The sequence below is a fragment of the Cottoperca gobio genome, chromosome 4 (genome assembly GCF_900634415.1).
Source record: "Cottoperca gobio chromosome 4, fCotGob3.1, whole genome shotgun sequence".
Taxonomy (NCBI): Eukaryota; Metazoa; Chordata; class Actinopteri; order Perciformes; family Bovichtidae; genus Cottoperca; species Cottoperca gobio.
In genome coordinates this window covers 13,332,246-13,346,239 of record NC_041358.1, presented here as the reverse complement: position 1 = coordinate 13,346,239, position 13,994 = coordinate 13,332,246, and the positions used below count along the sequence as shown (strand labels likewise).

The following is a 13,994-nucleotide window of genomic DNA, read 5'->3' as shown; positions in this document are numbered from 1 at the left end:
TGCGCCGCCCGGGAATCGAACCCGGGTCGCAAGAATGGGAATCTTGCATGATACCACTACACCAGCGGCGCCTTCTGAGAAGCGAACCGTCGATGGAATAAAATTTTACCTGTGACGGTATTTTACAGTAGTTTACCGTAGGTGGGTTATCATAGGTACGATAAGTATCGTAGGTACCGGGGGACTTGAAACTAACGGCGATAAGGTAAAGTAGGAAAGGGAGAAAGAAATGTAAATGTCGATTCCGCTAAAGCACATCAGTCCGTTTTCTTCTCTGCTCCCTAACAACAAATCCGTGTTGAAATCAGCAGGACAGCTAGTTAACTTTAGATGAAAGCTGTTAGCAGCAGGTATCGGTGGTGCTATTGATTTGTATTAAGGTGCATTCAAGCTCTATTCAGTGAAAATGTTTATTGGGACAAGGTCAATTATAACGTAACCATGATGTGTTCAAATGTAATCTTGTAAAAGTTTGTATTTGGCGAGAAGAACTGAAATTGAAGGTTACAGTTGTTTGAAGGAAGTGTCAAACAGAAATAAAGGAGTGTATGTTGAAGTACATTGGATTTATTGTTTTGTTTTTGTTTTTATCACAGTATTGAGAATTGTGGAATTTCACTGGTACTGGTATCAACTACCACATTTCTGGAAACATGACATCCCTCATCTCAACATAATGTCCAATTACTATAAGGTCTGCTTGAAGAAATATTATTACAGAAGATTATTTCTTGCATTGTTTGTTTAATTCTGTATTATGCAAAAGCTTACGTATGATACAAAGCTAAAATAGATATTGCATTATTTGCATACATTTGTGAATGGGAAAGTTCTTCAGTCTCAAAGCAAAGTATTTTGACTTAGGGTTGATATGATTGTCTGTACCAAATTTCATTGGCAATTCATCTAATAGTTGTTAATATATTTCAGTGTGGCCCAAAGTGGTGGGATGCCCATTTCACAGACAGACAGACAATGCCATGCCAAAGCAACGATGCGAACAAAAAATGTGAAAACAATCGTATTACAGCATATCAAAGAAATAAAAAATTAATTCAACCTGTCCATCCAACAACTTCTGTCTCTTGGTACTTTACCTCAGAGAGGATGAATGTTTAGCTTGTGCTTAAAAAAATCAATTTCACAGTCAATAAAAGAGTAGCAACACTCGCAAAACTCAGTCTGCACAAACACGAAAAAGGAAAAGACAGACTAGGAGATGGATCTGATTATAACTGGTATTTAGACCCACTGGCTATGAAGTGATAGCATGTCATAATTACAGGGACCAAGCTTCAAAACATCAATACAGAAAAACATGAAGAATAAGACTGAACCAATCATTGCACACAGGGTATCTGAAGCATTAGCTGCTAACCCTATTGGGTTTTAATTAGCTGCAGCAGTCACTACACACATCAATGTGATCTCTATATGGAGAGCAACAGAAGAAGAGGAAGATGTAAAGATGTAAAAATATAAAAGTAATAGGGTAGTAAGTCTGCACACACACACACACACACACACACACACACACACACACACACACACACACACACACACACACACACACACACACACACACACACACACACACACACACCACACACATGCAAACACAGCTCCTCTGCCACCAATTTTTCTGAATACATTTGCTACATGTATGTGTGTCTAAGCACGGGGCATACAGTTACCATGGCAACGTGGGTCTTTGAAGTTTTTTGCCCCCCTTTTTTTACAGCTGGATATAAGAACCAGATCTGCTCTGTTCTCTCTTCAGTTTCCCCCCCCCCCCCACCCTTCCCTCTTTTACTCTTTCACTCTCTTTGCTACATCAAAAAATTCTCTTTGAAGACTTAAGCCGATTCCAAGTCAAACCAATGCTATTTCTGGCTCTATTCAAAACTGTGGCTGTGGCTTTGTGCAGTGCTGTGTTTGACATCTGTGTGTGTGTGTGTGTGTGTGTGTGTGTGTGTGTGTGTGTGTGTGTGTGTGTGTGTGTGTGCGTGTGTGTGTGTGTGCGCGTGCGTGCGTGCGTGTGTGCATGTGTGTGTGTGTGTGTGAACACAAAGCCGCCTGCTGTTTGGGACCGATAATGAGAAATGTTGTTTTATGTGTTTGAATATGTGTGCATTTTTGAGTATGAGTGCGTGTGTTACATGCAAGAACAGACACAGACCTTAAAAAAAATATATCAAAAGAGGAGGGGAGAGCAGATGAAAGGAGCAGAGGAGGAGGACAGGAAGAGGGAGATGGGTGGAAGTGAAAAATAGAAGAGAGGAGCACTGAAACATGCCATGTTGCGTGTGACATACTGTTTTCCCACAGGTAAAGATAAAATATTAATCAGAACATCCACATAAAGCGCACACCAAACTTATACACACAGATCTGTGATTTTCAAAGCCTGCTGTCAATCCTAGACATTCAAATGAGACCCAGTTTTAAACCCAGGTGTAAACAGTAAAAACAGTACTAATATATATCTATAGCCTACAGTTTATAAAATGAGAACATGTTGGTTGAATTTGCTGAAGTAGCCCACAAAAAAGCCCATATAAGGAGTTTGATGGTTTAAAGGAATACCTCAACATTTTCAACGGAAATACGCTTAATAGTTTCCTTGCTGAGAGTTAGATGAGAAGATTGGTACCATTCTCATATCTATTTGCGAAATATGAAGCTACAGCCACAAGGTGGTTAGCTTAGCATAGCATAACGGCTGGAAACAGCTAGCCTTTCTCTGCACAGATTAACCAAACATGACATAACATTTGAACATTTGAGTGAACGTGATTAGAGGAGCTGGTAAGCAGATTGTGTTAACTTCGGACAGAAAATAGACACCAATCTCAAAATATGTCATTTAATTTAGAAGCTATAGAGCTAGCAGCTGATTAGTTTAGCTTAGCATAAAGACGGGAAGCAGGAGGAAACAGCTCGATAGGCTCTGTTGTTGTAACGTGATTTTTTTTTGTACGGATTAAACAAATTAGATGTGTTAATGTGTACATGTGTTAATTACAGAATGTGCAACAACGTCATGGCGCATTGCATGCTGGGTAGTGGTTACCACTACCCTGTTGTTTACATTCATTCATTAATTTTTAACCACGAGCACAAAAAGACAACAAACCCAAATCAACATACTGTTAAAAGCTAATGATGCTAGCTTTAGCTTTCACATTTACTACAGGCTATGAGACTTGTGATCCTCTCATCTGACTCTTGGCAAGAAATTGAATAAGCATTTCCCAAAATGTCAAACTAATGCAGGACAATGCTGCTGCAGTCTCTTTGAATACTGCAAAGACATCCATTCACACCTTTATCACCAGGAAACGGGGTAGTGATCATAATCACACATCTGATCTCCACAGTGATTCTGCACAGTGGAGTTGAAAGAGACCTTGAGCCTAATATGCACAACACACCCGCCGCCTTTAATCCAAATCAGGACTTTTCCACAAAGGCAGTTTTGTTGAGACTGCAGTATTTCATCGGTCACAGTGTAAGAGGGGAGATAAAAGAGGGAGCATTTTTCAGCACACAGCACTGTATGGATGTCTCACTGCCAGCTATACAAAGCAAAAGCCTCCCTCAAACCATTTCTTCCATTAATTTGCTAAAATGGATGACTTCTGTTGCCAAAGAATTCCTGCAGAATTCCACCCTAAACAAGAATTGCCAAGCAATATTTCCTCTTTAATAATTAAAACATTAGCTGAAGTTGGAGTTGAAGTCTCAAGTCTTGGTTCTCTTGTCTCCGTCTGTCAGGTAAGTTTATTTCACGTTCACAAACTCTGTATAAAGTGTCCAAAGATCAGAGGAACAGCATGAGGCTGCATTCAGCTTTCCGGTGGATGTTCCCTTTGATGGCACTGGTGCATTCCTCCACCATGACAAGACATATTATACTGTAAAATCCTCCTGCAGAGTTTGGACTGCCCACTACGTAATTAGTCTTTCTTTCATCACTGTCATAGTCCACATGTCACGCGTAGTCTCACTGGGTGGTCTGATCACACTTGCATCATTTATTGCACAAGACGAGCAAATTTCTGAGGCTTTTATTTTATTCAAAAAAACTGAGAATATGATTTTCTGACGCAACTCCCCCAAAGTAAAAACAGTATTTACACTGCATGCTGTAAAATGCTCAATGCCTGTGTTGTCTTCTCTATTTCTTTTTCTTTATGTGTAATCGCTTGATTATTTAGTCTATAAAATATCAGAAGATGTGATATTTTTAATTCATCAACAACTTATAAATAAATGATTGGTTCTTATTATCAGCACTAATGTAGATACAGTCCATTATGTAGGCATGGATGCAGGTGTCTCAAATCTCAAAGTTGTTTAGCTTTTTCTGTCATTAAATATCCAATTAATTTATTCAAGTTAATAAGACCTCCCTGGGAACCATCACCTTATCGTGGTGGAGAGGTTTGTGTGTCCCTACGAACCTGAGAGCTGTGTTGTCTGGAGCCTAGTGCTCCTGGTAGGGTCTCCCAAGGCAAATTGGTCACAGGCGAGGGGCCAGACTAAGAATGGTTCAAAAACGACCTCATGATAGAGAGGGAAAGGAAAGGAGAGACCCTGCCCGGAGGAAGCCCGGGGCCCCCGGGAGGGCCCGACAGCGAGCGCCTGGTGGCCAGGTTTGCCACGGAGCCCGGTCGGGCACAGCCCGAAGAAGCTATGTGGTGCCTCCCATCCATCCATCCTGTGGTCCCACCACTCATGGGAAAAACCGCTAGGGTCGGGTGCGCTGTCACACGGGTGGCAGTGATGGTCAGGGACCTCAACGGACCAGATGGGGGGGAAAACTCTGACTGTTGTTTGTGCCTATGCCCCAAACCGCAGTTCGGAGTATTCGGCCTTCTTGGAGACCCTGAATGGAGCCCTGCAGGGGGCTCCAGTAGGGGACTCCGTAGTCTTGCTGGGAGACGATGGAGACACCTGGAGAGGCGTGATTGGGAGGAACGGCCTCCCTGATCTAAACCCGAACGGTCGTTTGTTGTTGGACTTCTGTGCTAGTCATGGAATGGCCATAACACCATGTTCGAACATAAGGATGCTCATAAGTGTACGTGGTACCAGAGCACCCTAGGCCAAAGGTCAATGATCGATTTTGTAATCGTGTCATCTGATCTGAGGTCGCATGTTTTGGACACTCAGGTGAAGAGAGGGGCGGAGCTGTCAACTGATCACCATCTGGTGGTGAGTTGGATTAAGGGGTGGGGGAAGACTCTGGACAGACCTGGTAAGCCCAAACGGGTAGTGCGGGTGAACTGGGAACGTCTGGAGGAAGCCCCTGTCCTGGAGATCTTCAACTCACACCTCCGGCGGAGCTTTTCAGACATCCCTGTGGAGGTTGGGGGCATTGAACCTGAGTGGGCGATGTTCAAAACCTTTATTGCTGAAGCTGCAGTGATGAGCTGTGGTCTCAAGGTCTTAGGTGCCTCAAGGGGCGGTAACCCTCGAACACCGTGGTGGACCCCGGTGGTCGGGGAAGCCCTTCCGGGTTATGTTATCCGGGAGGACTCCGGAAACAGTTGCAGGGTACCGAAGGACTAGAAGGGCGGCATCCTCTGCCGTGGCAGAAGCAAAGCAGCGGGTGTGGAGAAGTTTGGAGAAGCTATGGAGAAGGACTTTCAGTCGGCACCAAGGTGCTTCTGGAAAACCATCCGGCACCTCAGGAGGGGGAAGCGGGGAACCATCCAAGCTGTGTACAGCAAGGGTGGGACCCTGCTGACTTTGACTGAGAAGGTTATCAGGTGGTGGAAGGAGCACTTTGAGGAACTCCTGAATCCGACTAACACGCCCTCTATGGTAGAGGCAGAGCTGAAAGCTGATGGGGGATCATTGTCAATTTCCCTGACGGAAGTCACTGAGGTAGTCAAACAACTCCACAGTGGCAAAGCCGCAGGGGTTGATGAGATCCGTCCAGAAATGCTGAAGGCTTTGGGTGTTGAGGGGCTGTCTTGGTTGACACGCCTCGTCAACATTGCGTGGAAGTCTGGGACAGTGCCTAGGGGGTGGCAGACCGGGGTGGTGGTTCCCTTATTTAAAAAGGGGGATCAGAGAGTGTGTGCCAACTACAGGGGTATCACACTTCTCAGCCTCCCTGGTAAAGTCTACTCCAAGGTACTGGAAAGGAGGGTTCGGCCGGTAGTCGAACCTCTGATTGAAGAGGAACAATGCGGATTCCGTCCTGGTCATGGAACAATGGACCAACTCTTCACTCTCGCAAGGATCCTGGAGGGGGCCTGGGAGCCAACTTGTGAAATCATATGAAAGCTTTCTTTGTTGTTTGTGGATCGTATGTTATACACTACATACACTATATATATATATATATATATATATATATATATATAATTCTTTCTTTTTGTCTTTAATAAAGAAAACATGTCTGTGCTGAAGCCTTGAATCATTAGGTAGTTTGACTAAAGTATGCTAGCATGAAATGGATCCAAAGTTATTTGAAGTGTTTATGTATTGTGTTTGTTGCAACTAAAAAGCTGCTCTTGCCAATCCTCCACAGGAATCTAATCATTTTTACATCATGCAAGCCTCGTACTTTCTGAAGAAACCTGAGAACTAATATACACATAATATAAATGGGAAACATCTCCACACGTAATTTAAAAATATTTGATTTTGTTTTGCTTCTTTGCAGAATATTCTGGGGTTTTCAAGTAATGAGGGCCGGGGAACTTTATGTATGTGATTAATTGACTTGTTTTTTTCATTTCAGAGTGACCCAGAATCTCCAGGATCCAGGGGCCAGGTCGACCTCCCCCTGCTGCCTCAGGCCAGGAGGGGCCTCATCGTGGAGAGAGATCTTAGACTTTAAGGCTGAGTGGAACCAGACTCAGGGGTTTTGTTGGAAAGGAGTTGAAGTGGAGAGAGGGGGGGGGGGGGGGGGGGGAGTGAATAAAGAGTGGCAGGCCTTGCCCTGAGAGCCCCACCACTGATGCACACAGATGGAAAGCATTAGACCTCCATTCCAGCACAAAGATGGATGGATTATTAGATAGAGAGTCTGTGTGGAGTGGGAAGAGAGGGGAGGAGGAAGAAGAAGGAGTGCAGGGTAAGAGATTGAGAGGAGAGTGTATTCACTTCAAACGATTACATATTGCATATATTGTACACAACAATATTCGAGAGCTAATACATTTTTTTGTGCATGCGAGGACAATGAAGGCTGTATACATGATATGGAGGAACTGACATTGTCTAATGTCCTGAATCGTCAGTGAAGCAGGCACATTCATTGCTTGATTTAGTGGATAAAAGTTCAGCAAAGACTCTTGCTCCCATCTCTTATATGTTTTCCACCACCTTTGTTCAGCTTTTCGACACTCTCTTTTGAATATTTGCCAGCGTGGCATTCTGCCATGGGGCTTTCTTCTTACCAGTGTTGGTGCTGACCAAGATGAAAGTGCAGGCGTGAAGAAAGATAGTTGCACACTTGCAAAACAATTGGCAATAATTGACCAACATTTCCACATCTTCAAGGCATTGAGGGACAAAACATCTCCTCAGACATTAAGGTCTTGTTAGGATACAGATGGGCACATTTTCTACAAGACATCTGTTTGCATTGGAAAGACTTATTAAAGAAAATGGCAGCTCCACCTCCTTTATTATGTACTCTAGCTCCACTCATAAAACAGTTGGGAAGGGTTGTCAGTAAGAACTGTTGCAAAAGCTAAGTTAAAAACATAAAATCAATATTGTGCTTTACAATTAAATCACTAATTAAAAACTACTTCGCTGCAAAAGACCTGACGTATAATACAGCGGAAATCAGTGTGTTGAAAACCTTCTTTGCCATTTTTTTGAGAAGATGGATTGTGGATGACTAATAATTGATATAATTTCGACCTGTAGATTTAGTTAAGTACTAGAGTGAACAAAAAGGACTCAACAAAACGGGCATAGGAACATGAAATCCAGAAAAAGAGCCTGCTTCTGGGCTTTGGTGGATGCCACAGTACAAGACAGAAGGTCCATGGCCAAAAGGAAAAAGAAGAGGCATATTGGGGGAAGTAGAAGTGGGACAAGGACCCTTTTTGTCCTAGGTATCAAGGGCTTCTATTTTATCAGTGAATCCCAAAAGATGTTGAGGCAGAGGAGAGTGAAGGGAGGTGAAATTAGCAGACTGATCCATGAGCTTGTTGTCAACATCAACGCGACATGGAGTCTGTGAGGATTTTTCTTTGTGGCGCTGGAGCTGCTGCATGTCGGGGTGCATCATCTTCGTCAGACTATCCGAAGAGCGTCCCAGGCTGAACCAAGAATGGTCCATCAGTACTTTAACTCCAGGTCTGCTTAGGTGGAGGCCATCTGTCCTGAAAAGATGCCTGCATCCTCAAAACAGATTGAAGTTATGAATAAAAGTTGATCCCTTTCAGAGCGCAGGTTTTGCTGAGCCATGTATTATTAGTAAAACGTATAGAAATGTTTGTCCATGCAGTTAAATGGTTAAAATTCTGTTTTAGCCCTTCACATGATTAATGTTGGGTGTTTATTTACAAGAATTCTTTCTTTTTTTTTATGCCCACTTTTGGCTGTGCGCCAAATGTCTGGGGGTCGAGGTCAGCTGAGCAGAATCCATAAATTCTGCCCTCTGGGGGAATATAATCTTGCACTTATTTTCTTTTATCCCAGCAGGTACACATACCATTCACAGCACATGCATTCACTGGTTTAGTTGCAGTGTGTCTTGGGAAAGTTATAGTGTCATCTTGAGATAATTGTGTATTTAAATCTTGTTGAATTGAATTCCGATGAACTTACTCACAAAGTGTGTTGAAGAGTTCAGAAGAGTTCCCAATGCGAATATCCTTGTCTTAAGTATGTCAATCTTCTGTAACCATTTATGGCGGTCTATGGGTAGCAAGAGTAGATAAATTATCCTCCCAATGATTAAGTTCATAAAGGAGATCTTAAAGGTTTTGTAGTTAAAGATCACCTTGGCTTTGCTGAGATTCATAACAAGTTTCAGCTCATTGTTTAGTTGCCCGCGCCACAACTTTACTGTTTTGGTTCACTCGCACCACCATCATAGAGTTTGTTGTTGGTCTATAAACAATCTGTATTCTACCTGCTCAGCACCAAACAGGAAACAGACACAGTTAGCGACAAGCCGGTGAACTTAGTGGAGCATTAAAAACAGCTTAAGAGTCATATATTTCACTCAGGAGTTGGTTGAAACCAAAACAGTGTAGAAAAGTGATTGAATACTGGACTTACATTCATCATGTGGCCACACACCTCCAAATGAATGATAATGTTTCTCTGTAGCTCCTCAATGAGTTTCCACTCCCCCAAACTAGTGGGTTGTTATATCTTGGATATAATTGCATCTGTGTATTTTTATTAGAGGATTTTCTGTTATCACTCTCCTGTCATCTTTCAGGCCTGAACTGCAATATCATCCTGTAGGCAGCCTATAGCATATAAGTATTTACTCATATAAAATAAAATAAATGCATATTGTTGAGAACATAATAATAATAATAATAATAATAATAATAATAATAATAATAATAATAATAATAATAATAATAATAATACATTAGATTTGTATAGCGCTTTTCTAAAAACTCAAAGACGCTTTAGTATGCAGTAATGTTGTTTTTTTCAGAACCTTGTGGATAAGCATATGTCCCTCTTTATACACACGCACACGCACCCGACTGAACAATCCACAAGGTCCCTCAGGTCATTTAAATCTCATTAAGTTTTACTACAGTGGATCTTTATTTAGATGTGACTAAACAAGTCAAACTTACTAAGCAATGTGAAATTCCTGTAATTTAAAATTGAGACTTAAGTAAGCCTTCATTGAGCCCAGTAGTTTCATGGTGCTTGACCACAAATTCTATGAAAGACCAACCTTACATTTGAATAAAATCATCGCATCAACATCAAAACTATTTTGAGAAATGCACTTATTCGCTTTGTTGTATGAAATTATCAATACCACTCTCACATCCAGTGGTGGAAGAAGTACTCAGATCCTTTAAGGCCCTGTCGCACATATCCGTATGGCAGATACGTATGCTGGCGTATATGAAAATTCCGATGAAATACGTCCAACTTTTCATTGGATTGGATCTGAAAAGTGAACGTATACAGATACGCATGTCTAACCTATCGATAGCGTGTCACTTACTTATACAAAATGTATCAGACGAATACCCAACGAATGCATAATGTATACAAAAATATGGCGTATTCAAAATATCGGCAACACGCTGGTTTACGTTGATATAAGGTAAGGTATAAGTAGTATTGGTTAAGAGCTCGCTGTGTTACGCTGGGGTGCGTTGTTGAACGCTGAGGCCGTGAAAATGTTTTGAGCATGTTCAGAATTACCGGACGTACCCAACGTGTGCTTCATAAGATATGCAGACGTTACGTTACGTTAGACATACGTGAATATGGAATACGTAGGTGAATACTTACCTACGTAAATACAGTACATAAATACCTACGTGAATACCTACGTGAATACGTTAGAGGTATGTTAGATATAGGCTACGTTGCCTGACGGTAAACCTACAGCCAATTTATTGATAACGAGTGGATAACCTATTTGTAACCTATGCTAAGCTTATGCCTGACGGAGGAGTAACTTATTAAACGTGTTTCTACAGTACAGCTAGCGTTCAGCTAGCTTTTTGGGAGCTTATTGGGGTTTGAATATAGTATATAGGGTCCCTGTGAGTAGCTCATCCTCACTTCTTCACAGCACGTCTTGATGCATACATCAACCCAGCATCAGAGAGCATGGAGGATGCTGAGAGGCTGCGACAAGAGTACATTCTAGCTGTTCTCCAGCATCAGCATGACGTGAACCAAATGGCACTTTTACAGCTCCGTTGGCCAGACGCCCTGATATGTTTTGTATAAGTAAGTGATACGCTATCAATAGGTTTGACATACGTATAATAATTTGTTATCTATTTGTTATGTATACGTCAGCTACAACACCGCTGTGGAAAGGTTGGTACTTTTCATATACGCCGGCATACGTTTCTGCCATACAGAACTGTGTGACAGGGCCGTATGTCTGGCGTGTTCGGAGTATCGTCTGCGACCTTCAAACGATCACAACTTACTCTTAATTTATATCAACGTATTGCCGATATTTCGTATGCGCTGGCATACGTTTCTGTCATACGGATATGTGTGACAGGGCCTTTACTTAAGTAAAAGTGCCATTTAAAGAATTTCTGCGTTCAAAATTCGATTAACAAGTACAAGTAACTATTAATTATAGTTATTATAAGTGTCCCATAAAGGTAGTGAGTTAAAAGCATAGTGTAGCATACAACTGAAATAATCAAGTAACTACTTAACTACTCTGATACTTTCCACCACTGCTCAGGCAGTTGGGTTAGCTTAGTAGAAGCTGGGGAAACAGCTAGCCTGGTTCAAGTACTTTTAAATTCTTTAGCATATATCTTTTTTGTTTGTTCTGAACAAAAGCTAAAACATGACACAACCAGAGTAGCTGTTTCCCCCCGTTTCCAGTCTTTATGCTAGGCTAAACTAACCACCAGCTGGCTTTAGCTTTATACTTTGCAGACAGACATAACAGCGGTAACGAACCTCTTATGTAACCCCGAAATGTCAAACTATTCCTTTTAACTTGGTCAGTGAAATAGCAGCAGAACAATGCACAGCCTGGTGTTTTGTCTTTAAGAGAACCAATCATGTGTGTCCAATAATCCTCAAGTGGTGAATATGTCTCTAATCCTTCATTTGATTGAATTTTTTCAACTGAACCAACACGTTTTGCATTTACCGACATTCCGTTGTAGTAAGATCACAGTAATAATCTCATCATTTGCTTCCCACTCAACAGTCTCCTGACAACGTTCATGTTCATGTTAAACTGATGTGACAAATGTTATCACAGCACACTGGCCATTTTTAGGGAGGGGTCATGTGATCTCAGACCTGTGAGGCATGAATAGAGAGAAGGAATGTGGATCCATCTTTCACTCAATTGTTCTCCCCCCGTCTTTCCGACTCTGCGGCCATTGGAGTATCTGTCTGACAATAAAGAGGACTGTTAATGTTTAAAACATCTGAATGCATTTGACCTGAACAATGAGTTTTAGCCGTCAAAGACAGAGCTAGCACAAGGCCATGCTTCAGCACTTTAGCAGATGATGTTACTGACAGGAAGTCAGGGATTGTATGTGTGCAGCCTTCTGCGATTGGTTTTTAGAAATACAAGTAACAATGTCTGTCTCTCTCTCTCGCACAATTATTGGACGGATTGCCATGACACTTTGTACAGACAATCATGATCCTCAGAGGATGAAGCCCCTGACTTTTCCTTGAGCGCCATCATCAGGTCAAAATTTTAATTTCTCCAAAACTTTGGTTTATAAAAAACCCCCTGCAAAACTAATGACATTCCCGTCAGCTTCAGCTCTACTTTGTGTTTGGCAAATGTTAGCATGTTTACACGCTTAAATAAGATGGTGGCTATGAACATATAGCTTCCAACATTAGAGTGTTTGCTGCTGCTAGCATGGCTGCAGACTCCAAGTCTTGTTAAAATAAAAACAGTTATGAAAATGAATGATCCTAATAGTTCTAAATTTATGATCCGTTTCTGAGTGAAAGCCTTTAGGACTTAAAAATCTTGGTGCTAACTATCTATATTATAGTTTTAATACTTTAAAGCATGGGTGGAGTACAAACACAAAGTATTTAAAAGTTTCTCAAACTGGCAAATGTCAAAAAAATATATTTTTTTGTTTAATTGTTACAAGCTATTTTAAATAAAATAGTTCAGATCAAGCCTTTTGCTTTAAACAAACCAACAATTTACAGTCACCAGGAAAATAAAGTTTTAACTATGTTTCTCTGGAGAAAACTATTTGCATGAACCAGGAAGATGCCTATATAGTCCCAATGACCTATCTTAGCTGTGTCAAGCCCCGTGGAGGAAATTAAATAGGGCATTGATAGTTCACTTGACATCGTCAAAGCCTTCACTTCACTTCCTCTCTCCAAGGTCAGTATGTGGCAGCACGGACAGCAGAGGTCAAGCACCTGTCAGCCCCTCAACAAAAACAGCTCATGTTCCCCAACAATCAGGAGGTTTCCAGTGCCACCATGGCAGAGCGAAAGGACGGTGAAACTGTATCCTTCTCTCTGCCTCTCCCTCCCTCAACATATATCTGTATCGCTTCCTCTCAGTCTTCATATCGTCGAAGTGGAAGCCCTCAGTTATCACAACCAGGAATGCTCCATCATCTAGTTTTCTGCACGTGTACTGTCCTGAAGTACAATTTTGAGATACTTTTATGCCGCTTTATAATTCTACTCAACGACATTAATAAGACAGCTGCAGCTAAGCTATACATTTCTTTTCAGTTTAAGGTTAATGTGAAAACATTAATGCAATAGATTCAATTACCCAAAGGTATATAAAGTAGTTAAATATATAGTACTGCGTGTGCACTGATGCATTGGTATTAACAATCACGTTTTATATAATAATATATCGCACACAGGGGCCTTTCTCCTGCAGAAAAGAACTTAAACTTTATATTTAAGTATATATACATTAGGTATACTTAAGGTTTATTTTGCTGATAATATATCTATACTTTCCTTTAAGGATTTACATAATAAATGACTAATACATTAATACTTACTTGGGTAAAAAAAAGGGATTTCCAATCTTATGGTTAGTACAAGAAACGTTCCAATAAATTTCAAAGGAAATTATTAAACCATTATAAAACCAATAAAATATAGCATTACTTTTCCTTTATAAGTGACTCAAATTTTTTCAAAACTGTTGAATGGTTTATCAATTCATTGAGAATTGTTTGCAACATTCAACCGTATATTACCTCTCAAAAAGGTTGACATACTGTAAATGCCAGTATATATTTTATACAGGGAAAAAAACAATGTACAGGTTATTTCTCTCAACTGTATCAACA

At 41.0% G+C, this 13,994-nt stretch overlaps 1 non-coding gene across 1 annotated transcript; it reads right to left on the bottom strand.

The window, feature by feature from the left end:
* On the bottom strand, positions 1–71 carry trnag-ccc (transfer RNA glycine (anticodon CCC)). The gene has a single exon. It is a non-coding gene; the product is annotated as a tRNA-Gly (tRNA).
* Between the last annotated feature and the right edge of the window lie 13,923 nt (positions 72–13,994).